The sequence below is a fragment of the Rana temporaria genome, chromosome 3, assembly GCF_905171775.1.
Source record: "Rana temporaria chromosome 3, aRanTem1.1, whole genome shotgun sequence".
In the NCBI taxonomy this organism is placed as follows: Eukaryota; Metazoa; Chordata; class Amphibia; order Anura; family Ranidae; genus Rana; species Rana temporaria.
Window position 1 is genome coordinate 203,850,140 of NC_053491.1, and position 25,099 is coordinate 203,875,238.

General features: G+C 41.8%; 1 protein-coding gene across 3 annotated transcripts in view; it reads left to right on the plus strand.

Moving 5' to 3' along the window:
* The window catches only part of POC1B (POC1 centriolar protein B), a 118,511-nt gene that overhangs the window by 91,139 nt on the left and 2,273 nt on the right, over nt 1–25,099 (plus strand). The gene's annotated exons all lie outside the window — the stretch shown is intronic.

Sequence of the window (25,099 nt, forward strand, 5' to 3'; positions counted from 1 at the left end):
TGGCACCGATCCACGTCTTCTGGGGTCCCTCGGCGGCTGTCTCTGGTCCTCCCCGCAAGAACTCACCACATTCATGCAAGAACTCGCATGGTGATGAGTCCTTGCGGGTGCGCTCCCGTGATACAGCGAGCTGCCATTGTTGCTCACTGTATCACTCGGCCCCGCCCCTCTGCACGCCGCGTCACTGGATGTGATTGACAGCAGCGCCAGCCAATGGCTGCGCTGCTCTCAATCCATCCGCTCCAGCCAATCAGCGGCCAGGCTGAGTGGCAAAGAGGATCTCAGGACCGAGTGCAGGACTTTTGACGGGTCAGGTAATTAAAATAGGGGGGGGGCGGCATCATCCGATGTTTTTTCACCTTAATGCATAGATTGCATTAAAGCGGTTGTATACCCAAGATTTTGTCTTTGCATATCATTTTGTAGTTTTTTATTAACAATGAATTGCCATGAGTCATTTTTACTGTACCTGCCTCTTGTCCGTGTTATCAATATTTTCTCGAGTCATTACATATGACACATGCGCCGTATCATCCTTCATTCCGGCAAGCCGAGACCCGGCCGGAAAGATTCAGTGTCCATGTCGGGGCTGCGTCATTTCCTGTTTTAGACGTCGGCCCTGACATCCCGCGATACTACATCATCATTCATGTACTAGTACGTCACCTGGTACAGGAGAGACAGACGGCAGACAGATGGCCAATTTCAATGACATTTTAATGTGTCTTTAGAATGTGCTTACACAGCGTGCTCCCGGAGGTATTGTCACTCCTTTCTGAAGCACGCTGTGATTTATTTTCTATACGTTTCCATAGTAACCGGAAACGAGGCTTGGAATATCTGTTTACTAGTGCGCATGCGTGGGATTATCGAGAGAAGGACGTTCTGTGGGCGGAAATACAGAGCAGATTTAGACGCAGAAGACCACAGTGAAGATGGCGCTGGCGAATATACTGAAATAATGTTTGGATTATTAAGAACATATGCAGTAAGCTAACATTTTTATATATACACAAAGTGGTCATTCGATTCATACTTAATTTGCCTTTTAGAATATTATGAATATAGTATTGATGTATGTGGGTTTACTACCGCTTTAAGGTGATTTTTGTTTTCCTTTTACAACTGCTTTAAGGGCCATTCTGACTATTTTCCAAGATGGTATTAAGTCCTGTCCCCTCCTTCAGCTAAGACTTATCCCTGTGTCATTCAGCTGTCAAATTCCAGAGCTTCAATGGCCAATAGAGGTTCTGGTAAATGACGAAAGATGGACCTTAAGAGAATGGGTCTCTTCCCCATTCTCTTGCTGTCTCCTCTGCAACTCCCATCCATCCTCTCTCTCTCTCCCATTCATCTCATCATCAAGAGCCTGTGTGTGCGGCTCCACGCTTGCATGTCCCCACTTCCCCCTTTTATTCAGGCTGGCAGAGAGGAGAGGAGCTGCAGCACAGCGGGAGGGAGTACAATCCAGCGCTGAGATCCACACAACTGCACAGCCATTGACACCATAGCACAGCGCACAGCACACATTGAGACCAGTATGTTCACAGTGCTCAGGCTGAACTGTTGGACACTTACATAGAATACAAGGAGAAGAAAACTGCACAAACTAGAAGGCTGCCGCTCTCATGTGAGGGCAACTTTCAGTGAGCGCTGCACCGGAGTGGTAATTTTTGCAATCCTCCACCTCACTCATTACTTTCTGCTCTCCAGCTACATTGGTCGGGGCCCGGGGGAGGGGGGCAGGCTCAGAGAGGTCATACTGTTGGGTCCCATGGCTTAATAAGAATTGTAAGGAGAGCACCTGTGTACTGCTCTGCCTGTGCGCGACTCACCAGACTACTTTTCCCGAGCATGCACCTTTCCTCTTCGGCCGCCAATCTCATCGGGACTCTAAGTGTAGGCTCAGATTGGAGGGAGATTGTTCATGCAGCCCTGTCATCACTCGCCCCCAGCTTAAATCCACTCGCCAAATGCTAGTAGGCGAGTGGAAATTTTGAGGGCTGATTTTAGTATAGGAGAGGGCTTTAACCCCTGTGCCAAGGATATAAAGGTCAATAAATACAGCCGGGGCTTAGGGTTCTGGCCAGGCACAAAGGCATTAATCTGAAGATAAACACAAATTCTTGCAGACACTACAAGGTCGCCACATTTATTGGTAATCTTAGAGAGCACAAGGATGTGTAATTCATATAGTTCAGGGGTCAAGGAGTACCTAACAAACCCCCTTCCTCTCCTTCTCCTTAAAGCAACACCTGCCCCCCTCAAAAAAAAAAAAAACATTAATCTGCATATTTAACCCCCCCCCCCAAGCACAAAAATGCAAAGATTCCCAGTTAAAATCTTATCCCTTCTGGTTAAATCCTCCTCAGCATACATCTCCTCTCAACACCCCCAAATCTCCCTTCCCAGCAGAAATCTTTATCCAATTCTCTCTCTGAGCACAAATTCCTCCCAGATCAATATTGCCCTAGCACAAGTCCCCCGTCCCTCAAAAAGCAAGGGAAAGCTACCCCTCCACTCATGTCATGTGACTTGTCAAACCCAAGAAGGAACCTAGGGGAAGCTTATGTCAGCTCTGAAATCTGTTGCCCTGGCAGACAGCAGGGCGGTTTCAGTGGTGGGTGGTCATAACATCAGCACCCAGGGCGCATCAGGCAGGAGATGCAGGACACATGCCCTGGATGTTTGCTATGTCCCTTACATACCATCACTTTCCATTCCTGAGGATTTTGTCAGTTGGCAAGGGAAAGCTACCCCTCCACTCATGTCATCTGACTCGTCAAACCCAAGAAGGAACCTAGGGGAAGCTTATGTCGGCTCTGAAATCTATTGCCCTGGCAGACAGCAGGGCGGTTGCAGTGGTGGGTGGGCATGACGTCAGCACCCAGGGCATCGGGCTTGAGATGCAGGACACATGCCCTGGATGTTTGCTATGCCCCTTGCATACCATCACTTTCCATTTCTGAGGATTTTGTCAGTTGACAATAAGGTACCGTAGTCGCATGCAGTAGACAAAGCATTTCCTCTAGATGAAAATAAAATACTTTAGAAAGTAGATAAATAACAAACACAAGAAAAACTGATGGAACAGTTGGAGGACAGACAGGCGACACGTTATGTGGTTTTCTGATGCAATGTGAAAATGGGCTAATGGTATATTCTCGTGTCATCTAGAAAGGTAGGATTTTCTTCCCTTTTCATAGAATGAAATTATATTTTTGGTTCTTACATGCATAGTTGATGTCGCTGTGTTTATGGGTATGACCACAACTGATAATACCCAATGTCGTGCAGTTTTACCTTTTTTCCATACTTTCTCTTCTGACCTAGAGCTTAATTAAATGTGCAAAGTGTGTAAAAAGCAGTTCCCATTACACTGCTGCGCTACTTATGCCACACACCTCACAATGTTATTTTTAGCACTTACTGTGTGCTTCAGTGTTTTTGTAATTTATGTAAGTGTTGGAGTGTTATCCTTCCTGGCCTGTTAAATTTAGACTTGGCTGTCTGTTAGGGAATTTCTCACCTTTAGAAATCTGCAGCCTTTCAATTGCTTCAGTCAGCTCACATTGCTTTACTCAATAGTAATGTATTTTGGAGCTATGTTGATATGTTTAGTTGAGGTTGTATTTTTTCAGCTTAATAGATATCTAAACCCAAAACCCCCAAAAATACTCTATGCCAGTTTTCCAATATTTGCTGTGGTGGCTGCATTGTTGTTCTTCGTTGAAGCCTTTTTTTGCTTTATTTTCACCTGGCTATCCTGTGAATAACGCACTTCATGTTCCTGGGTGGCTACATCACCCCTAATCTCTATGGTTTTCACCCTGGACTGCTGTCGTAATATTATATAGAAACATGTCCTTATCTCTTTATCTCCATTACATGGGAAAGCAGAGCAAAAGATAGTTTACAAAAGATAGCGAGGAAGGAATATATTTTCTTGATGCAGCCCACAGTAAGTGCTGAGATCACTGCATTATGACAGGTATTTTCTGTCCTTATTTAAATTGTTCTTTGCTTGAAAGCACTGAGGTCGTTGGTTTGAATCCCAACCACAGTGCTACCTGGCTGGAGTTCGCCTGTTCTTCCTGTGCCTGTGTGGGTTTCCTCCAGGGACTCCAGTTTGCTCCCACACTCCAAAGACATGCTTTTAGGTTAATTGGCTCCTGTCTAAATTGGCCCTAGTATGTGTGAATGTGAGTTAGGGACCTTAGATTGTAAGCTCCTTGAGGTCAGGGACTGATGTGAATGTACAATATATATATATATATATATGTGCAAAATGCTGCGTAAATTTACGGCGCTATAGAAGTACCTGAAATATAATTTTAAAAATAAAACGAATACAGCCACCACGTATAAGGACTGTATGATGCAATATATTATAGTTTTGTTCTTGAGGTGTTATATACGTTTATTAGGATTTATTTAGGAATGTTTACCTTCATACCAAAGAATATTATTAAAACTTGGATAAAATGGCTGTAAACCTCAGACATGAAATATAAACACTGCAATCCTTCTAAAGTGTGTGAGAGTAAGCAGTGTAATTTCTGTCTCCTGCTTTGTTTCTCTGCTTATCAGCATGAATCACTTCTGACGAGTTTTTCTGACACCAAAAGAAAAAAAAGGTGACAGGGGAGGGAGCTTCAGCTGATTGACAGCCTCAGCTCTGTTGCTTTGTGGAGGGGGGCATGTCCCTCCCCTCCAATTAGCTTTCAGAGCTCTCCTCACTGAGCTCTGCATAGTGTAATTTTAGCTCTCCACTCCCTTTTTCCTGACAGCTCAAACAAGCTTACCATATTTTCCGGCGTATAAGACGACTTTCTAACCCCTTAATCTTCTTAAAAGTCGGGGGTCGTCTTATACGCCGGTAACCTAACTTACCTTATCCCAGAATCGCAGCGGTACGATTTTTCAAAAACCTGCGCCTCCGACGTCTTCTGTTCCGTGATAGGTGGAAACAATCAGCTTCCCAGGAGGCACTGTGTTCAGTGTCCGCCTATCACGGAGGCCCTCTCGTCCTGTGTTTGGTGTCCGCCTATCACGGAGGCCCTCTCGTCCTCAGACGAGAGGGCCTCCGTGATAGGCGAACACTGAACACAGTGCCTCCTGGGAAGCTGAATGTTCCGCCTATCACGGAAAAGAAGACGTAGGAGGCGCGGCTTTTGAAAAAACGTACGGCCGCGATTCGCATGTCTTAGGATAAGGTAATGGCACAGTCTGGTCATGTAATGGGGCACGGTCTGGTCATGTAATGGGGCACGGTCTGGTCATGTAATGGGGCACGGTCTGGTCATGTAATGGGGCACGGTCTGGTCATGTAATGGGGCACGGTCTGGTCATGTAATGGGGCACGGTCTGGTCATGTAATGGGGCACGGTCTGGTCATGTAATGGGGCACGGTCTGGTCATGTAATGGGGCACGGTCTGGTCATGTAATGGGGCACGGTCTGGTCATGTAATGGGGCACGGTCTGGCATGTAATGGGGCACGGTCTGGCATGTAATGGGGCACAGTCTGGCATGTAATGGGGCACAGTCTGGCATGTAATGGTGGCACCGTGAGGCATGACTAGTAGGAAGGGGGTAGTCTTATACGGTGAGTATATCCCAAAACCAACATTTTGGCTGGAAAATTAGGGGGTCGTCTTATACGCCCAGTCGTCTTATACGCCCAGTCGTCTTATACGCCGGCAAATACGGTAATAAATGGATTTTGAATGGATGTAGAGAAGAGAATACTGCAGATAGACAGGTGCAACTTATGTAGGAGGATTTGTTTCATCGCTTTATATAACCTGAGGCCAGTCACCTCACTGGGTATATGTAAGGGTTTATAAACACTTTTAGCGGAACCACACTGTTTCTGAGCATCACAAGCAAAAAACGCTAATTTGAGTGAGTGATAAACTTATATAGCGCCACACATGCAAACTGAATCACCTCTGGGCGCTTAGTATCCATTCCCTGGGTAAACGTTATTTTCCCTCAGAAGAGATGGGTTTTGATTTTTCTTCTGAAGGCTAAGTAGTTCACCTCCAATCGGATGCTGGTTGGAAGAGTGTTCCATAGTCTAGGTCCTTGGACTGCAAATTTTAATTCATTTTTAATATTCAAAGCAAACACGCTCATTCATCCATGTCTCTGATTTATTCTGTGACAAATCACTTGCTGAGAAAACCCGACTTCCCCTCCTGAAGACTCCTGGGAAATATGACATCATTTGGCTGGGCCTGGAAACCAGGAAGTAGCTGAAGAAACATAAAAAAATTAAACAGTATAAGAACCGATAAATATGATATACTTTTCCATCTATTTACTAATGCTAGCAGCATAAGGATTATTAAAAATAGTCAATGTTGATTGAGACAATGAAGTTCTGCTTTAATAGTGATTAATAGTCTGAAGTTTACCTCTTCAATGGGCAAATGTGTAAGTTACATAGGTTGAAAAAAGATCATCTAGTTCAACCTACACATATTTGTGAATTGTCTTTCTACTTTAGACTTCCTCTTGTGGTCTCTCATTTCACTGTTGTCTGTTACTGCTTCTCTTTTACCCCTTTCATGATACTTCCTTCCTACCCAAAGCAATGTCTCTAGAAAGAAAAATAAAACAGACATGGCACAGTCCAATTTTTAATGTACAAGCAGCATGCATATATTTGTATATTGGCACCAGCATCAAATGTAGGCTGATAACACGGTCTTATTGAACCCTGCATGTTTCAGCTATGCTCCGCTTGCCCTGCAGCAAATAGCAGGTGAGGTGAGTCAGAGGTGCAAAGTGATGATTAAAGTGCAAATCCAAGTAAACACATGTAAAAGATTTTGCAGCTTATCTTTGGGTTTCAACCTGGATATGCGTTTGGTAAACACCAGCTAATAGTTGAGACTGATTTCCTGACTTCTCAGTAGACTAGACTGCAGATTAGATATACAGCCTGGACAAGGACCCATTCCAGCTCGTAAGTAGACAGTAAGGCTTCGTTCACATGCGACTTTGGACACATAGGGTCAACATGACAATGACGAGTTGCATTCCCATTGTTTTTAATGGCAATCGTGCGGATTTACATGACTTAAAGTTGCAATGAATTTCTCTGGCAAAATAAAGCACAGAGACACGGATGAATGGGTGAGTTTGATTTGAATATTAAAAATGAATTCAAGAACGAAAGAAAGGGGAAAGCACCACCTAAGTGCAGTATCACAAGGGGTTTATTAAAACAATGGTTAAAAACACTTATAACATGTAAGATAAAGTAAGGCTTATCGTGAGCTGGCTCGTCCGCCAGAAGGTTCTGGGTTCTTACTCCTGCATGGTCTGCCGGTTTCAGGTTCCCTGAGAAGAAGTGGAGGGGAATGAAAGTTCCTGTGGTGTGTCGAAGGTCTACGACAAACCAGCCTGGAATGCTCGGGCGGACATGACGTCGCCAGGAGAGGACAGAGTTGCTGGATAAGAAACAGGCGACGCGCTCCAAGCTCTCTGCTCATTCTGAAGGCCTGGGGTGGTACTACAGGCTAATGATTTATATAGGGAGAAGCGTGCAACAACACTTGTGGAACTAGAGGGACCAGTGATGCTGGTAAAAGGCATAAATACAAAACATGGCACAGATATGATAATAAACTGGCAGATCAATGTGGCAACAATAAAAAAAAATGGTAATTATGGACATGAAAAATGAGAGGAAACAGTGTGAATAATGACATCCATAAAATGAACGAACAATGATTTGAAAAAAATGTGAAACAGGAAAAAATAAAATGGAATAAAAATAGAGATGAAAATAACAAAGATAAATATAAATGTAAACATAAAATATATAAATATATATATATATTAATAAACAAAATTAATAAATGAAAAAATATAATAATAAACAATAAAATAATTAAACTGATTTGAAGAATAAACAAAGTGGTCGACGGTTTCTACATTGTAACTAAAATATTATTGTTATGATACTAAACTTGTCACTAAAGTTACTTCCTATAACCCCCCCCCCCCCCCCCCCCAGAGGACAAAGACACTGTCCATATAGGTCTGAGTATCCAGGGAGAAGACCATAAGGGTCCACTGTGAAAAAAGTTAATGAAATCTGGGTAAGCATAATGGGAATGACAAAAATGTAATTACATAAATCTGAATTAATAATGACAATGCGGACATGTGGCATGGCTGGAAAGCATGAGGTGTTTAAAGCAGGGTTTGCGTTTTTCTATCTTTTTGTTTAAACCATCGGGCACAAGAGTATGTAAAGCCCTGTACACACGATCTGTCCATCCGATGAAAACGGTCTGATGGACCGTTTTCATCGGTTAACCGATGAAGCTGACTGATGGTCAGTCGTGTCTGTACACCATCGGTTAAAAAAACGATCGTGTCAGAACGCGGTGACCTAAAACACAACGACGTGCTGAAAAAACCAAAGTTCAATGCTTCCAAGCATGCGTCGACTTGATTCTGAGCATGCATGGATTTTTAACCGATGGACGTGCCTACAAACGATCGTTTTTTTCTATCGGTTAGGTATCCATCGGTTAAATTTAAAACAAGATTGCTTTTTTTTAACCTATGGATAAATAACCGATGGGCCCCACACACAAATTGGTTTGGACCGATGAAACCGGTCCATCAGACCGTTCTTATCGGTTTAACTGATCGTGTGTACGCAGCCTAAGGAATAGATCCAATACGTTTCCTGCTGACACAAACATTTAAAACATTCTGCAAGGAACGTACTGGGTATGGCTTCAATTATCCACACACTTGATTCCACTGGTGGAATTCCCAAAAGTGTCTGTGAACACTTTGTTTGTCATTACCCTTTTCAATGAATCTCCTGTGTTCACCAAAATGTTTCCTAAGGGTCCTAATCATATGCCCCACATAAAGACCACATGGGAAAGTGAACTGGAATCTTAGTGACATTGCTGGGAGCCACCTTACTTTTAATATTTCTGGCCGTACGATAAGATATGATGGGTTTGGGAGTAAGCATGGGTTGTAAGAACGGGTCCTCCAAAAGAATGGGCTGATTTTTTTTTTTTTTTAAATGTCCATTTTTTTTAAACGTGCATGAAGCGTCGTGAAACGGGTGGGTTGTGACTCGGTGGAAGGGCCCTTAACCTTACGCTGGTGATTAAGAGTAGTGCAGAAAGGCCCCATCTACTAGTTCTGTATGGAACCCCTTTATCAGCAGAATTTCTGGTGAGCTGTTGTCCATGGGAATTATAATCTGTGTCTCTAGTACATATGTTTTGTAGCCAATAGTATTGGCTACGGGGAATGTTACTAACCCACCTAGAATGATGAGAGCTGGTAAAATAAAGGAAAGAATTACCCGCTGTGGGTTTGTCATAGTTCTGGGCATAAATCTTATTGTCATCTTGACAAAGTAAAAGATCAAGAAGGGCTAGTGAGTTGGAAAATTTGACATGGGTGAAAGAAAGACCCAAAGAGATTTGATTACAATGATCAACAAATCTGTCAACAGTGTCTGATGAATCATTCTATATGATGACTGTCCTCTATGTACCTGCCATAGAAGACCACGTGTGATACGCAAGTATTGTTTTGAGTAATGTGCAAGGACTCCCAATACCCCATAGCAGGGTTGGCGTAACTGGGTGCAAAATTGGCACCCATTGCGGTCCTGTTGATATGTTCACAGGTGCCATTGGATTGAAAATGGATATGCTTCAAGCAAACCTGAGATTGCCTGTTTGGGATTGGTAAGGGGGGTCTTCTGCCAGAAAGCATTCAATCGCTCTTAAACCTACTTTATGGTGGATGGAAGTATAAAGTGATGGAACATCAAGACACTCACATATAGGCTGGTTCCCATGGATATGATTGGAATGTATCTAGTAAATGGATGCCATCTCTATTGTAATGTACATTTTGGGCAAGGGGCTGAAGGAACTGATCTATGTAAATTGAGAAGCCACTTGTGACACTCTCCATGGCTGCCACAATGGGACAACCTTGTAGATTAAGATCTTTATGTACTTTTGGTAAATGATAAAAATGGGGGACTTTTTTAAGTCTCTCTGGAGGAAAGCAGCTTCAGCTTGAGAAATAATGTTTTTCTCCAAGGCCCACTCTGTGAGATAAGAAGGCTCAACAGAGAACTCAGGTAGGGGGTCGCAAAGTAATTTTTGATATGTATCAGTGTCAGATAGTAATGAGATTCTTGGATGTAACCATTTCTGTTTTAAACTACTATACCCCCCACCTTTTATCAGTGGATTTTATTGCAATGTCATGAATGCGGGCTAGATCATCTAGGGACTTGTGTTCCGTTACTACTAATCTTCCTTCATCTGAACAAAAGAAATGACTAGATTGACACAAGAGTATTAGATCTTCATTAACAACTTGATACAATCTTTGATGGTAGGAACCCTTTATATGAGTGGGATTAAAAGCAGACTTGGAACTTAACTGCATGTGTTGGATGGGTGGGGAAGAGGGACAATGTTGGGTTAACCAATCAATGTCATCATAGTGGCTTTCGCCAAAAATTCTTCTAGGTGAGATAGGATGGGTCGGTCAGCAAGGCTGTCCAACAATACATATTCTATGGATCTCAGATTGATGGTCTCATCTGTGGTGGATTGGTTAGTTGCAGATTTAATGCTGTAGAAATTTTTAACCGTGCGGTCACGGATGAATTTGTTGAGATCTTTTCAAAGTACAAATGGATTGGGCTGGGAGGTGGTTGCAAAAATGAGACAAGGAAATATCATGAGGGAATAAGACATAATTTGATAAATTGAATATTTCAATATTCCTCTGCCCCCCCTTCTTCCTCTTCAGCAAACTTTCATTTGTTAAGGATCTCTAGGGGGCGTACCCCTAAAAAAAATCATCAGACGGAAGAGATGAAATGGTAATTGAGGGCAGGTCCTGTGAGACCTGCGTCCTGGGGTCACTGACAATGGGGCTAGTTGGACAAACGGATAATATGGGGTCCAATGGGATAATATGCAAGGTGAGAGCGGAGGTAGACTCTGTTTGGGTGATGGGGACTAAACTGGATGAAATGGAATTGGTGGTGGCTATGGGCCTGTGCTCACCAGCAGCAATCCCTGGGGTTTGTGAGGCATGAGTGTTCAAATCCATGTTTCTTTTGGAGAGAACACTAGGTTTTTTCCTAGTACTCTTGGGTTTGGGGGTGGGACAGAGAAGACAATTGTTCCAGTGGGGAGTGGATTTGGAAGATTGTTTTGAATTGTGTTGTGGAGGTGGAGGTCCACGAACACATGGAGTAACCCTAGGAAAGGTATGGCATGACATGAGCAGGATCGGGGTAGTATGGGAAATGTTGAGTGTAGGGAAGGATGTCTCCAATTGAAGTCCCTGTCAAAGTTGTAATCATCTATATCCCTTCTAAATTTCCCTAGTTTAATCCTTTACAGGTCATCATTACTTTTGGTAAATTTTTAAGGGTGACAAGCCAGGTATTGGGTACTTGGGTGGTGATTATTATTATTATTAGCTCCTGGATTTTTCCTTTCAGTGTGTGACATTTTCTATCTCTTTGTTGGATCAAAATTTTGATCCGTTTCTCTGTACAGAAATGTGAGATGTGCGACCATTCCTTGATGAGATCTGGTTCAAGGAATGTGCATTGTTTTAAAATTCTAAGGGGAGATTTTGTGATGAAGGTATTGGTGAAAAAAGAAACTATCCCACCATTGTTGGTTAGCTGAAGAGATCAGGTCCTCTAATTTTCTAAATGAAGTGAACGACATTTTGGATTTAAAACTGGATCTGGGGCATGTGAAATTAAAAAATTGTGTGGGAAAGCAAGCATATAGCTCTACTTAAATAATATATATTTGGCATTTTCGATCTTGGAAATAAGCTCCATAGCAGGAGGAATGAAATTATAAAACTGTAGTCAAATGTAAATCATCAAAGATAAAAACAAGGAACGTGGTGATAATAAAAACACAGTAACAAATGTTGAGCATTGTTACTCCTGCAGCACTGAAAACGGCACAAACAGCATGTACAAAAAGTCATAAGATCAGGCGCATGGAGTGTATGCCGCACAGTAGTTCAGGCAAAACATGCAGCAATAGCTGATGCCTGGGCACAAGTTTGTGAAGCACTGTGGGGCTGCTGTTCTCAGAGTTGAGCCAGCTCTGTAAACAAACACAGAGCTATTGCTGCATGTTTTGCTAAAATTACTGTCCAGCATATACTCCATGCGCCTGATCTTATGACTTTTTATTGAAAATGAATTAAACGCTTTCTGCCCACGCAATAGCTGAAAGATGGCTACAGCACGGCTCTCCAGTTCTGTGGGGATGTCTATTGGTGCGCTCTGTGACCGCCATATCCTTTTGGACACAGTTGATCGCAATTGTCATTCATAGAGCGGCAGCACTGAAAGCTGAAAATCGGCCTGGACAAAAGGGGGTAAAAGTGCCTTGTATTGAAGTTGTTATATAGCATTTTTGGTTTGTAGTGCTTAGATGTAGTGTGGTTTTGCTGTAAGCTCAGGTATACACTGGCAATGTTGCTTTGTAGGTTAATGTGGGTATCCCCATTGTAATATCACATTTGGTCCAGCATACATGCATTATTGTTGCCGGGCAGTTTTTTTTACCTATACAGTGAGGGGAATTTGATCTCCTGCTGATTTTCTATGTTTACCCACTGACAAAGAAATGATTAGTCTATAATTTTAGTAGTAGGTTTTTGGGACAGAATAACAAAAAAATTCAAAAAAGTTATAAATTGATTTGCATTTTAATGAGTGAAATAAGTATTTGATGCCCTATCACACAGTAAAAAGGTTGAGAAACACTGCCCATCGTCAAACATGGAGGTGGAAACATTATGCTTTGTGAGTGTTTTTCTGCTAAGGGGACAGCACAACTTCACTGCATCAAAGGGATGATGGATGGGGCCATGTACCGCCAAATCTTGGATGAGAGACACCTTCCCTCAGCCAGGACATTGAAAATGGGTCGTGAATGGGTATTCCAGCATACAATGACCCAAAACACATGGCCAAGGCAACAAAGGAGTGACTCAAGAAGTAGCACATTAGGGTGATGGAGTGGCCTAGCCAGTCTCCAGACTTTAAGCCCATAGAAAATATGTGAAGGGAGCTAAAGGTTTAAATTACCAAATGTCAGCCTTCGAAAACCTAATCATTTGGGGAGGATCTGCAAAGAGGAGTGGGATCCCTCCTCAGATGTGTGCAAACCTGGTGGCCAACTACACAAAACATCTGACCTCTGTGATTGCCCACAAGGGGTTTGCCACCAAGTACTAATTCATCTTTTGCGAAGGGGTCAAATACTGTTTTCACTCATTAAAACGCAAAACTATTTAAGTTTTTCTGGATTTTTTTTGGTGGTTGTTCTGTCTCTCACTGTTAAAATTATAGACTGATAATTTCTTTGTCAGTGGACAAATGTACAAAATCAGCAGGGGATCAAATAATTTTTCCCCTCACTGTACATTTCTCAAAATTTGTACTTATCTCTGACTGGAGCTGCCATTTAATAAGTAAATATTCTGCAGTTAATCAATTCCATGGATATGAATGACCATGAATGTGTGTGCTATATTTTTAACCATTTCATTATTAATACGTGTACCATGTACTTTTTTTTTATAAGCCTGCAGTACAACCCATACTATCCTACATTGTGCCACAAAATGCCTCTGAATTTGTACATCTATGCTTGTCACTATAATGCTGCTGTGTAGCTAAAAGGAAGTACAGAATTAAAGAAATGCAGGCATTACATGAGTTTTTATTCTGCTTTTTACTCCCAGGGTTATGTAGTTTTAACCCACCGGTTTGTCATCTTTCCTGTTATTTCACAACACAAGTATCTATTTTAATGACTCCTTACTGATCATCTAAAATTACGAGAGACCCATCTTAAAAGCTTAGGTTTCTGTAATATATTTTAGCTATATGTGACCCAGATGAACACTGAGGTAATGCATTTCTCACCCCTTGCTCTTTTTTTCTTTGTTTTACTGAATGTATTACATTCAGCTCAGACATTAGTATTTTTCTGAACAGGAAGCAGCTCTGGGGAGACAATGAAGTGACAGTATAAAGACTATAGGCAATTTTGAGTTTAGCTCTTTGCATATCATGTGTATAATGACTTTTAAGCCTCTGGTGTCAGAATGCACACAGGCATTAGGAATGCACTCCATTTTTACAGATATATGTATATAGCACAAATGTGTCTGGCTCCAGGACCAAATGGCTGCTAAGTTACTTATCAATTTGTATACCTGGTCAGATTATCAAAAAGAAATCTAGAAACACCCTACTGACCACACCTACCACAAACACAAAAATCACTCCTACATTACAGTCATTTTTTAAACAATGTGTACATGTTAAAGTAATTTTGAATTCATTTTTTTTAACAAAATAACAAACATGTTATGCTTACTTGCTCTGTACACTGATTTTGCACAGAGCAGCCCTGATCCTCCTCTGGTCCCCCTGGTGATGCTCCTGGCTCCTCCGCTTGCTATGGGGGGTACTTGTGCATGCTTGCTCCAGAAACCCTGCACTGTGTGTCCATTGACATGAGGGACGGCTCTGTCTTGCCCCTGCTCCCTCCCTACTGACCAATGGCTCCCACTGCTATATAAAAACTGAAGAATTAGGCTTCATTTCCATGGACGTTTTTACAACCACTTTTCTGAGTGTTTTTTGCAGCTTAAAAACGGCTCTCCATGTTAGTCTATGGCCTCATGCCCACCATGACGTTTTTGAGCTGTAGATGGCTGAGCCGTTTTTAAGCTGCAAAAAAAAAACAGGTTCTGAAGCTCCAGAGTAGAGCTGTAAAAACGCCAGACGTTAAACGCGCAAAAATGCTACCGCAGCGTTTTTGAGCTCCAGCTCAAAAAAAAACAAAACATGGACAGGCGTTTTTAAGCTGTAAAAAAGGCTAAAGAAAGTGGCTGTAAAAACGTCCATGGAAATGAAGCCTTATAATAAAACATAAGGAACCATCTCATTAAAATATATTGCATATATTCTATTTTAAAGTATAATTAAAGGTTTGTTTTTAGTTTTAAAGTGAGTGGAGAGGGTTACATCACCTATAAGGTTTTTTGTGCTGTCTTTGCCCCGTTGGAGAGATTCCCACTCTCTATTTGTCCTGTTTATTAAATTTTGGGTCCTCAAAACAGTAATAGAGAGTATCTTCCAATGGGGACACTAGTTCCGGTGAGCCAGGTGGCAACCAGGTATTCCCTCACTTTGGAGGCATTTCCTCTTTTGGCTATGGGACAGGAAGTGATGGGATGTCTCCCCAATGGGACACAGATAAAAGCGGGATTGTTTCTGTGGTCATCTTACTATAAATGTATTCAACAGAATCCATATTGCATAATTTGTAGTTCATAGGTTAAGGCCAAACTCCAGGGAAATAGAGATCACTGTTAATTAATTTAATAATTATATATTTTTAAATACAGCTAGTCTAGGTCTCTTAATCTGTCTTTGAAAAATGATTTTCTGTGAGCAGCAACTTAGGCCTCGTACACACGGGCAAACATGTCCGATGAAAACGGTCCGCGGACCGTTTTCATCGGACATGTCCGCTGGGATCATTTGGTCTGATGGCTGTACACACCATCAGACCAAATTCCCCACGGACAGGATACGCGGTGACGTGGCCGCGGCGACATGCGTGACCCTGGAAGGTCAATGCTTCCACGCATGCGTCGAATCACTTTGACGCATGCGAGGGCTTTCGGTCGAGCGGACATGTCCGGTGAGTCATACAGACGACCGAACATGTCCGACGGACAGGCTTCCAGCGGACATGTTTCTTAGCATGCTAAGAAACATTTGTCCACTGGAAACCTGTCCGGTCGGCCGTACAGATGACCGAACATGTCCGGAAACTGGTCCACGGACAGACAGTAGCGTGTTTTTTGTTTTTTAGTAAAGCTGAACTTACACTTTACCCATCCTTGCTAAAAAGTTGATTTTAGAGAATCACATAAACTACCTGTAGTATATAATTCAATAAAGGGTTGTTTGCACTTTATAGTAACAGTAAAACACAATTGTGCTGCCCTGTAGAGCATGTATAATCTGCAAATGTGGTTGCTCACATGGGCAGATATGTTCATGGACTATATTCTGAGACAAATAGTAAAATGCATAGATGAATGATTTCTCATTATGCTGATCACATACATATAAATGTGAAAGACTGTAGTCTCCTTTTTATAGTGCACATCTTGTGCAATTGTTAGTATGATTGGCTGGCGTGCATGCTGTGTGTAACATTAAATGGCTTAGAGCCATGAAGCAGAAATGTTTTGCAGTGCTCAGACCCTTATGATTATTTTAGTACCGGCTATTTTTTTCTGAGAGGAAGCGCAACAGCCTTTTGTTATCTCTGTGGCAGAACTAACTAATAGTAAGGGGATGTGGTCTGGGGTGACACTATTGCACATCCAGGATGTGGTGTACTGTTATGTAGCACATGCAAAAACTTGTTTCCCATATTAACCGGTAAATAAGTTCTTTGTAATCATCGTCGCTTAGGCTCTCAACAAGTTTTCATTTCTTGTCACTGGAAATGTGTGCATATGTGGCTTACACAAACTTGAACAAAGGAGAATATTTGTAATGAACATAATAGATTCAAAATGATGTATTATATTTTATTATTATTATGTTGTGGTAAATGTACTGACAGTAATGAGTCTAGCCTTTGTTTCGGCTCCCGGTGGTGCTAAATTCTAGAGCCAAAAATAACTATGTATTTTAATTCTTATGCTGCTAGCATTAGTAAATGGATAGGTAGGTATATTTTATATTTACTTGTTTTAAACTTTTGTTGTCTACATGCCCGCACGAATCCGAGGGGGCACACAGTGATCGCGGCGTATCAGTCTGTCGGTGTGTCAGTATGACACGCCGCATCTCAGATCTTGGTAAGGAGCCTCTGACAGAGGCTTCTTACCACGTGATCAGCTGTGACCAATCACAGTTAACCACTTAAGACCCGGACCAAAATTCAGGTAAAAGACCAGGCCCCTTTTTGCGATTCGGCACTGCGTCGCTTTAACAGACAATTGCGCGGTCGTGCGACGTGGCTCTCAAACAAAATGGGCGTCCTTTTTTTCCTACAAATAGAGCTTTCTTTTGGTGGTATTTGATCACCTCTGCGGTTTTTATTTTTTGTGCTATAAACAAAAATAGAGCGACAATTTTTAAAAAAAATGCAATATTTTTTACTTTTTGCTATAATAAATATCCCCCAAAAATATATAAAAAAAAAAACATTTTTTTTCCTCAGTTTAGGCCGATACGTATTCTTCTACCTATTTTTTGTATCGATTGGTTTGCGCAAAATTTATAGCGTTTACAAAATAGGGGATGGTTTTATTGCATTTTTATATATATATATATTTTTTACTACTAATCGCGGCGATCAGCGATTTTATTTTTTCATGACTACGACATTATGGCGGACACATCTGACAATTTTTACACATTTTTGGGACAATTGTCATTTTGCTATAAAATGCATTGTTTACTGTGAAAATGCCAATTGCAGTTTGGGAGTTAACCACTAGGGGGCGCTGAAGGCGTTAAGTGTGACCTCATATGTGTTTCGACCTGTAGGGGGGCGGGGCTGGACGTGTGACGTCATTGATCGCCTTTCCCTATATCAGGGAACAGACGATCAATGACAGCGCCACAACGAAGAACAGGGAAGGTGTGTTTACACACACCTCTCCCCGTTCTTTAGCTCCGGGGACCGATCAAGGGACGGTTGGGCTTTTAACAATCACGTACAGGTATGTTATTGTGCCCAGCCATGCCATTCTGCCGACGTATATCGGCGTTAGGCGGTCCTTAAGTGGTAAATCATCACATGAACCAGGCATTCCTTGGTTCGCGCTGACAGGTAGAGCCTATCGGCGGCTCTCCCTGTCAGAGGGGGGGGTCTGTGTTGATAATCAGCACATTGATTATCAGCCCCCATTAGATGTGCCAATCAGTGCCCAACAGCTGCCAGTCAGTGCCCCCTCAAAGTCTCTCACTGCCCACCACCGTGCCCAGCAGTAACACCTGTCAGTACCTCATCATCAGTGCTGCCATCTCTTAGTGCCACCTATCGGTGCCCATCAGGATGCAATTTCTAGCCACCATGATAACCTGGTGCCTGGGATTTACTAAATATAGTATAGTAAAAAAAAGTCCACAAAGCACTTGTTCCCCTTTATTAACTCTTTTCAGTGTAACAGTGCTAAATGCTATGCTGCCCAGCTACCGAATCCAACTTGTTTCACATGCATTTGGCTTTGTTACAGTTCTCTTTATTATCCCCACACAATGTGGCATTTTGGCTCTGGTGCCTAATCAATTTATTCTTGTTTAACACCTTGTTTAATCTCTTAAACACCTTGGCTGCTTGAACCAAAGTCTGATCAATTAAAACCTGACAGAGGCTCTAATGCCTTATTCATGCTGCAGCTCAAAAACTCTTGTTTTACAGGCATTTCACTTTTTTTTTTGCTTCTAAACGCCCTCTATGCTAATTTAATTAATATTCTAGACAATCGAATGAATGAACGCCCAAGTGCTCAGCATAGCTAAACGCAGCTTTAGGTGCGTTTTTTGTTCCTGCTTTTCTCCTTGCAGTTAGAAGAGCTGGGCAAAGTGGGCCTAAATGAAATGGGGTTATATCATTGTCTTTGTTCTTGTCTTGGTGACCACTGTCATTGTGGAAATAAAGTGTGGGGGGGGGGAATTCATCCCGGTTGGAGAATATACTGTACAGCAGTAAAACCTGACAGAGGTTTTAACAATGTATCCAAAAGAACAATTATTGGTTGGAGTACCACTTTTGCCATTCTTTAAGTATAGGTGGGATTACAGAAAACACTGTTAAATTAGGATTATAGATTACACCTATGACAAAGATCTGGTTTTCTTTTTTTTTTTTTATGGCAAATATCAGTATGTATGTACATGTTTTTTTTTATGATCATATCTATCTTGTTTTTTTGTATCTTTATATAAGTGTACTTCCTCCATCGATGTGTCATTTTGTGTAATAATGTGATTTGCTTATAAGCAAAATTAGAGTTCAGAGAAATGCCCTCAACTGAACTCTTCATGAGACATTTAAGCATCTTCCAAGTATGTAAATATCAAGTATTCTATTGTAACAATAGAAACAAAATTTGACATTTTAGATTACCAGGGAAGAGTTACTCTGTTCCTTTAGGGCGCAGATCAACAGTGCTGTCCTGCATTATGTAGTTTAGCTGTTCATCATAGTAACTTGACTGATTCTTTAGAATCCGGAGGCCTGGCAGGACTGACATACAGTCATGCCCAAAAATATTGGCACCACTGTATTTCTATCAGATAATGCACCACTTTGCCCAGAATATTGTTGCAATTACAAATGTTTAGGCTTTCACATGTTTATTTCTTTTGTTTGTATTGTATGACACAAAGTGGAGAAACAAAAGCCAAATCTGACACATTCCATGCAAAATTCCAAAAATGGACTGGACAAAATTATTGGCACCTTCAAAATTGTAAGAAATAATTGCATTCCAAATTTGTGATGCTCTTGTAATTTGTAACCAAACTCACCTGTATCAATTAACAGGTGCCGACAATATAGAAATCGCACCTGGTAGAGGGGGTTTCCCTTCTCCCGTCCATTATAATATAAGGATGAAGAGATCTCCCCCTAACAAACTTGTAATTGCTTTAGTTTTAGGGATCACACCCTTCATTTAATTGTTTATCATTTTAAGTTCCTGTTTCTCCGATAGCTTGCATGAATCTATCCTTTTTTCTAGGATGTTTTTATTAATTTATCCATTTATTGACTAATGATTTTGTTTATTTATAAACATAATCTTTTTTTTTTCTTTCTTTCTTTTTATCTAACATGATGTAATGTTCTGTATTATTTATCTTCTTCTGAAAATAAAATATTTTGGAAGAGAGAAATTACACCTGCAACCAGTTAAAATTGTGAAAAATTTACTCAACCTTTCTGTTGTGTGTGTCTGTGTGCCACACGGAGCATTGAGAAGAGAACAAGCAGAAAATAATTATCTGAGGTTTAGAGTAAGGATGAGCTCCAGCGTGTTTGCATGGTACACGTGCAGAGCCCGCCAGGAAGTCTGCACGGCGCTGTGCTAATCACAGCCAGGGAGACATTTCCCGATGCTCGGCTGCAGAGATCGGGAAATGTCTCCCTGGCTGTGATTAGCGCAGCGCCGTGCAGACTTCCTGGCGGGCTCTGCATGTGTACTATGCGAACACGTTGGAGCTCATCCTTCGTTTAGAGAATAAAAATTGTAGAAAAGCATGGACAATCTCAAGGTTATAAGTCCAACTCCAGAGATCTTAATGTTCCTGTGTCCACTGTGCGCAACATTGTCAAGTTTACAGCCCGTGGCACTGTAGTTAATCTCCCTGGAGAAAAAATTATCAAAGAGTTTGCCAAAACGTACCTAAGGAAGCCAAAATCCTTTTGGGAGAATGTGCTGTGGACAGACAAAACAAAATTACATCTTTTTGGTAAAGCCCATCATTCTGCTGTTTTCAGAAAAATAAATGAGGCCTTTAAAGTTTAAGAATACAATCCCTACAGTCAAAGATGGTGGAGGTCCATTGATGTTTTGGGGTTGCTATGCTGCATTAGGCTCTAGATGTCTTGACCATGTGCATGGCATTATGAAATCTGAAGACTACCAAAGAATTCTAGAGCCCAGTGTCAGAAAGTTGGGTCTCGGTCAGAGGTCATGTGTCTAACAGCAGGACAATGACCCAAAGAACATGTCAAAAACCACCCAAAAATTATTTAAGATGGAGTCAAGATCCCATAGAGCACCTGTGGAGAGATCTCAAAACAGCAGTTGAGAAAAGGAACCCTTCTAATCTGAGAGACCCGGAGCAGTTGGTGAAAGAAGAGTGGTCCAAAATTCCAGTAGAGAGATGTAAGAAACGAATTGATGGTTACAGGAAGAGATTGATTTAAGGTATTTTTTCCAAGGGTTGTGCGACCAAATATTAAATTGAGGGTGGCAATAATTTTGTCTAGTTATTTTGGGAGTTTTGCATGGAATGTGTCAGATTTGGCTTTTTGTTTCTCCACTTTTTTGTGTCCTACCAATACAAACAAAAGTAGTAAACGAGAATGCCTAAACATTTGTCATTGCAACAATTTTCTGGGCAAAGTGGTGCATTATCTGACAAAAAAGCAGAGGTGCCAATATTTTTGGTCATGACTGTAGCTGTAGTAGGAAGCACTGTTGAGGTAATTGCAGACAGCTTATGGTGCTTGCAACTACACTGTTGCATTTATCGTAGATAATCCAGTCTCGGCACAAACCGCATTTACTAAATCAGCAAAACTGTGCTTCTGTTTGAATTATGCAGTCATTTAGAAGATTGGCTTTAATTGCAATATTTTCAAACTTGCTACTACATTGTAAAATATGTTAACCAAGTAAAAATGCTAGTAAGATATAACCTTAATTATGCAACAGGCAATCACTCTGTATGTTGCTTTCTCCAGTGTCACATTTCATTTCTTTATAACCGCATAAGATGTTATAAAACCCTGAAAGTTAGAGACCTGTGTAAAATGGCACCTCCTTTTTTTCTCCTCTATGGTGAAATCGAATTAAAACGGACTGCCTGTCTGTTTTTATCCGATCTGATCCACCAAGTGGGTGGAAAATATGACCACCGTCCATCTAGATTCAGAATAAAGGATCGGATAGCAGCGGGTGTCAGCGGACATGTCACCGCTGACATCCGCCGATCTATAGGAGTGAATAGATGGTCCGATCGGCCCAAAAAACTGACAGGTGGACCTGATCCAAAAGAGATGAACATTTCTTTTTAAAATGAAAATGCATGCGTTTTATATTAAATTAGGAGCAATGGACCCAAGCAAGGTCAGGCAGGTTTAGTTTGGAAATATTGAGAGACCCTTGAGAAAAGCAAGTGATATGATTATTGCATATCATATTTAAGTTCTTTCATGTTCAAAACAGCAGTTGGATGACATGTGGCTCTGAAGCTACCCAATTCTACAGGGCTTGTATTCACAGACCTTGGGTTATATGCAGGTTACCATCAGGTTATTTGACCTGCAGTTTTTTGGGGTAATGAACCTGTATCCTCCTGGAGAAGTATTTTTTTTTTTTTTTTTAAACCATTCAAATTTTTTCTCTGATGCTTCTATCAAGATCTGACTGCGGATTGCCCTGGGCTATCTAGTAATTTCCTTAATTGGTTACCCTTGGCATGTGTCTTGGGGACCGTATGTATGTATGGCTGGCCTGTAATGTTTCCTTTGGGCACTGGAACAATGGTGTCAATGAGAGCTTATTTGAGAGGCAGAAATTGCTCAAAGAACCCCTAGCAACCTCAGGGGAAACCCTAAGTGAGATACCCTGCGCTAAACTTCTAAATAATATGGTCTCCTTCTCTAGCAAGGATGGAAATATATAATGTATATAATTGATCACTTTGATAGCCAATCACAGGCTATAACATTAAGCGTGTAGGTTCTACTGACTCTTGATCATTACTTCAGGACCCAGAGCTGTCGATGACTGCCCAGTCTCCGTTCTGGGAATACACTTCCAGCAAAAACTCAACAGTGTATATATGTGGCACCCAGAAATAGGCTTACTTCCTCTTGGACACTGCATATATGTGTTATGTGGTTGTAAATGGGTTAAAGCAATGTTTCTCAACTCCAGTCCTCAAGTACCCCCAACGGGTCATGTTTTCAGGATTTCCCTCAGATAAAACAGCTGTCGTAATTACCAAGGCAGTGAAACTGATCAAATCGCCTGTACAAAATAATGGAGAGCCGGAAAACATGACTTGTGGGGGGTACTTGAGGACTGGCGTTGAGAAACATTGGGTTAAAGAAACCAAACAAAACACACAGATAATGGCTTAAAGTACTTGGTGACCATAGTTTACATCAGCCAAGGCCTGAATATGTGTGAACCGAGAACCAGGTGGCAGCCTCACAGATCATGGAAGTTTGGTCATTGTATGTCAGAACTGCACAAATCCACTGTCTTCATTGACTGCAGCCAGGCCCGCATTTCCCACAAGGCCACTGAGGCCAGGCCTTGGGGCGGCAGTGGCATGGAGTCCCCCGACGCCCGGAAGATACAGTTAAGGGCGGTAAGTTCTGGGGGAATCCACTCGCTCGTTAACAAGTGATTGCGGCGATGTCGTAAAATATGTGCTCCTATCCGTCCTCCCCTTTCCCCCCATCCCACATACCTCTCTCTGCTGGCTCTGTCTTCGGGACTCCATCCTCCCCCCGGCCACCGAGTCTGTCTCCTGTCCCTGCTGCCGATGTACACAGTGAGAGGGGAGAGCTGTGCTCTTCCCATCTCAGCTGTGACAGGAGTTCTAGCACAGTGCTAGGACTCCTGTTTTGGAGGTGACAGGGTCAATAAAGAGAACATGTCACCCCCAATTGCTATCACAAAGGAAATTGTTTTCTCCTGTGTGATAGCATAAAAGTTAAGTGAAAAAAAAAATTGATAAATAATAAGAAATAATAATTAAATTAATAAAATAAAGTAAAGAATAAGAAAATGATACAAACATTTAAGAAAGTAAGCAACAAGCTACAAATAAATAAAAATAAAAAAAGTGATAAAAAAGTAAAAAAACAAACAAAACATATTTGATCTAACCGTGCCGCACATTCTCCGTTGATTTGGGGGGGGGGGTTCGATTGGCGGTGCATTGTGGAACCTGGTCTTGGGGCGGCAGGGAGAGAAAATCCGGCCCTGACTGCAGCATGCATTTACTTCAGATAAATCCTATTTTAATGATTGTAGGTGAAAGAAATATCTCCTAAACCTGCACGGTTTAGAAGATATTTACAATAATGACAATTGCCGATGTCTACGGCGCACCGAGTGTGCCTTTTTCTGAATGGCGTAACTTGGGTTAATGCCGTATTTCCGCGCATGCGCAGGGACCGACGTAATCGCCGTTCCGGCCAATCACAGCTCCAGGGGGGGCGGAAACAGGAAGAAGATGCGAGGGGACATGGCAGCAGAGGGGAACGAGGAGGACTTCGGGGGCTTCGATCTCAGGTAAGTGCCACGTAATGAGCTAGTATGCTTATGCATACTAGCTCATTATGCTTTTTCTTTTGCAGGTTTATTTTTCTCCCCGCTTTTTTGGGGGGTGGGGGGGCAATACTTCCTCTTTAAGGTAGCACTTACCTGAATACAATGCCCTCCAGCACCACTTCCATATTTACCCAGTCTTCCTTCTAGGTTTGCGGGCTTCAACGTTGTGTATGGCCAAGTCGGTCGGTGATGTCACCCCCACGCATGCGCACAGGAGTCGTTGTTTACAGCTCCACTCTGAAAGAACAGCAGTGGTATGCCATTCCTTCAGGCTGGGTTCAAACTTGATCACAGAGCAGCTCACAGCAGGGGGTCCGGTGCGTCCCCATTCATCGCTTCAGGTTAGATTTCCGTTCGAATTTTTAGCTGAATTCGAACCTGAAATGGACCAGAAGACTCACAGGACTCCTGTGCAATTCGCACCGGAGATGTGTGCACCGGTTCCATAGAGAGCCAGTCACAATCTCCTGAAATGCGAATTGGATGCGGAGAAACCCGCAATAGTGTGAACCCAGCCTCAGAGCGAATGCGCTGGTGACATCCCTGGATGCATCTAAAGTAAAATAAAGTAAACTGTGCAGGTTTAGAAGTTTTTTTTTTTTTTTTTTTAATCAAATAAGGTTTAGGAGATATTAACTGTACCTATAGGTAAAAATCATACATATTTTAAAGCACAATTATGTTTGTGGTACCAAATCTTTTTGTATTTGGCGCAGCAAAAGTGAACAAACTCAAACAAATATATATGGTTAAAGAAAAATCTTGGAAAAATTCACAACATGCCCCTAAGAGTAGCAGACAAATTGTCCGGTGTGCATGAGGCCTAAAAACCACATTGCTGATCAACCTAACTGTAAGCAATACCGTTTCTAGATGGCTACATCCCTGCACAA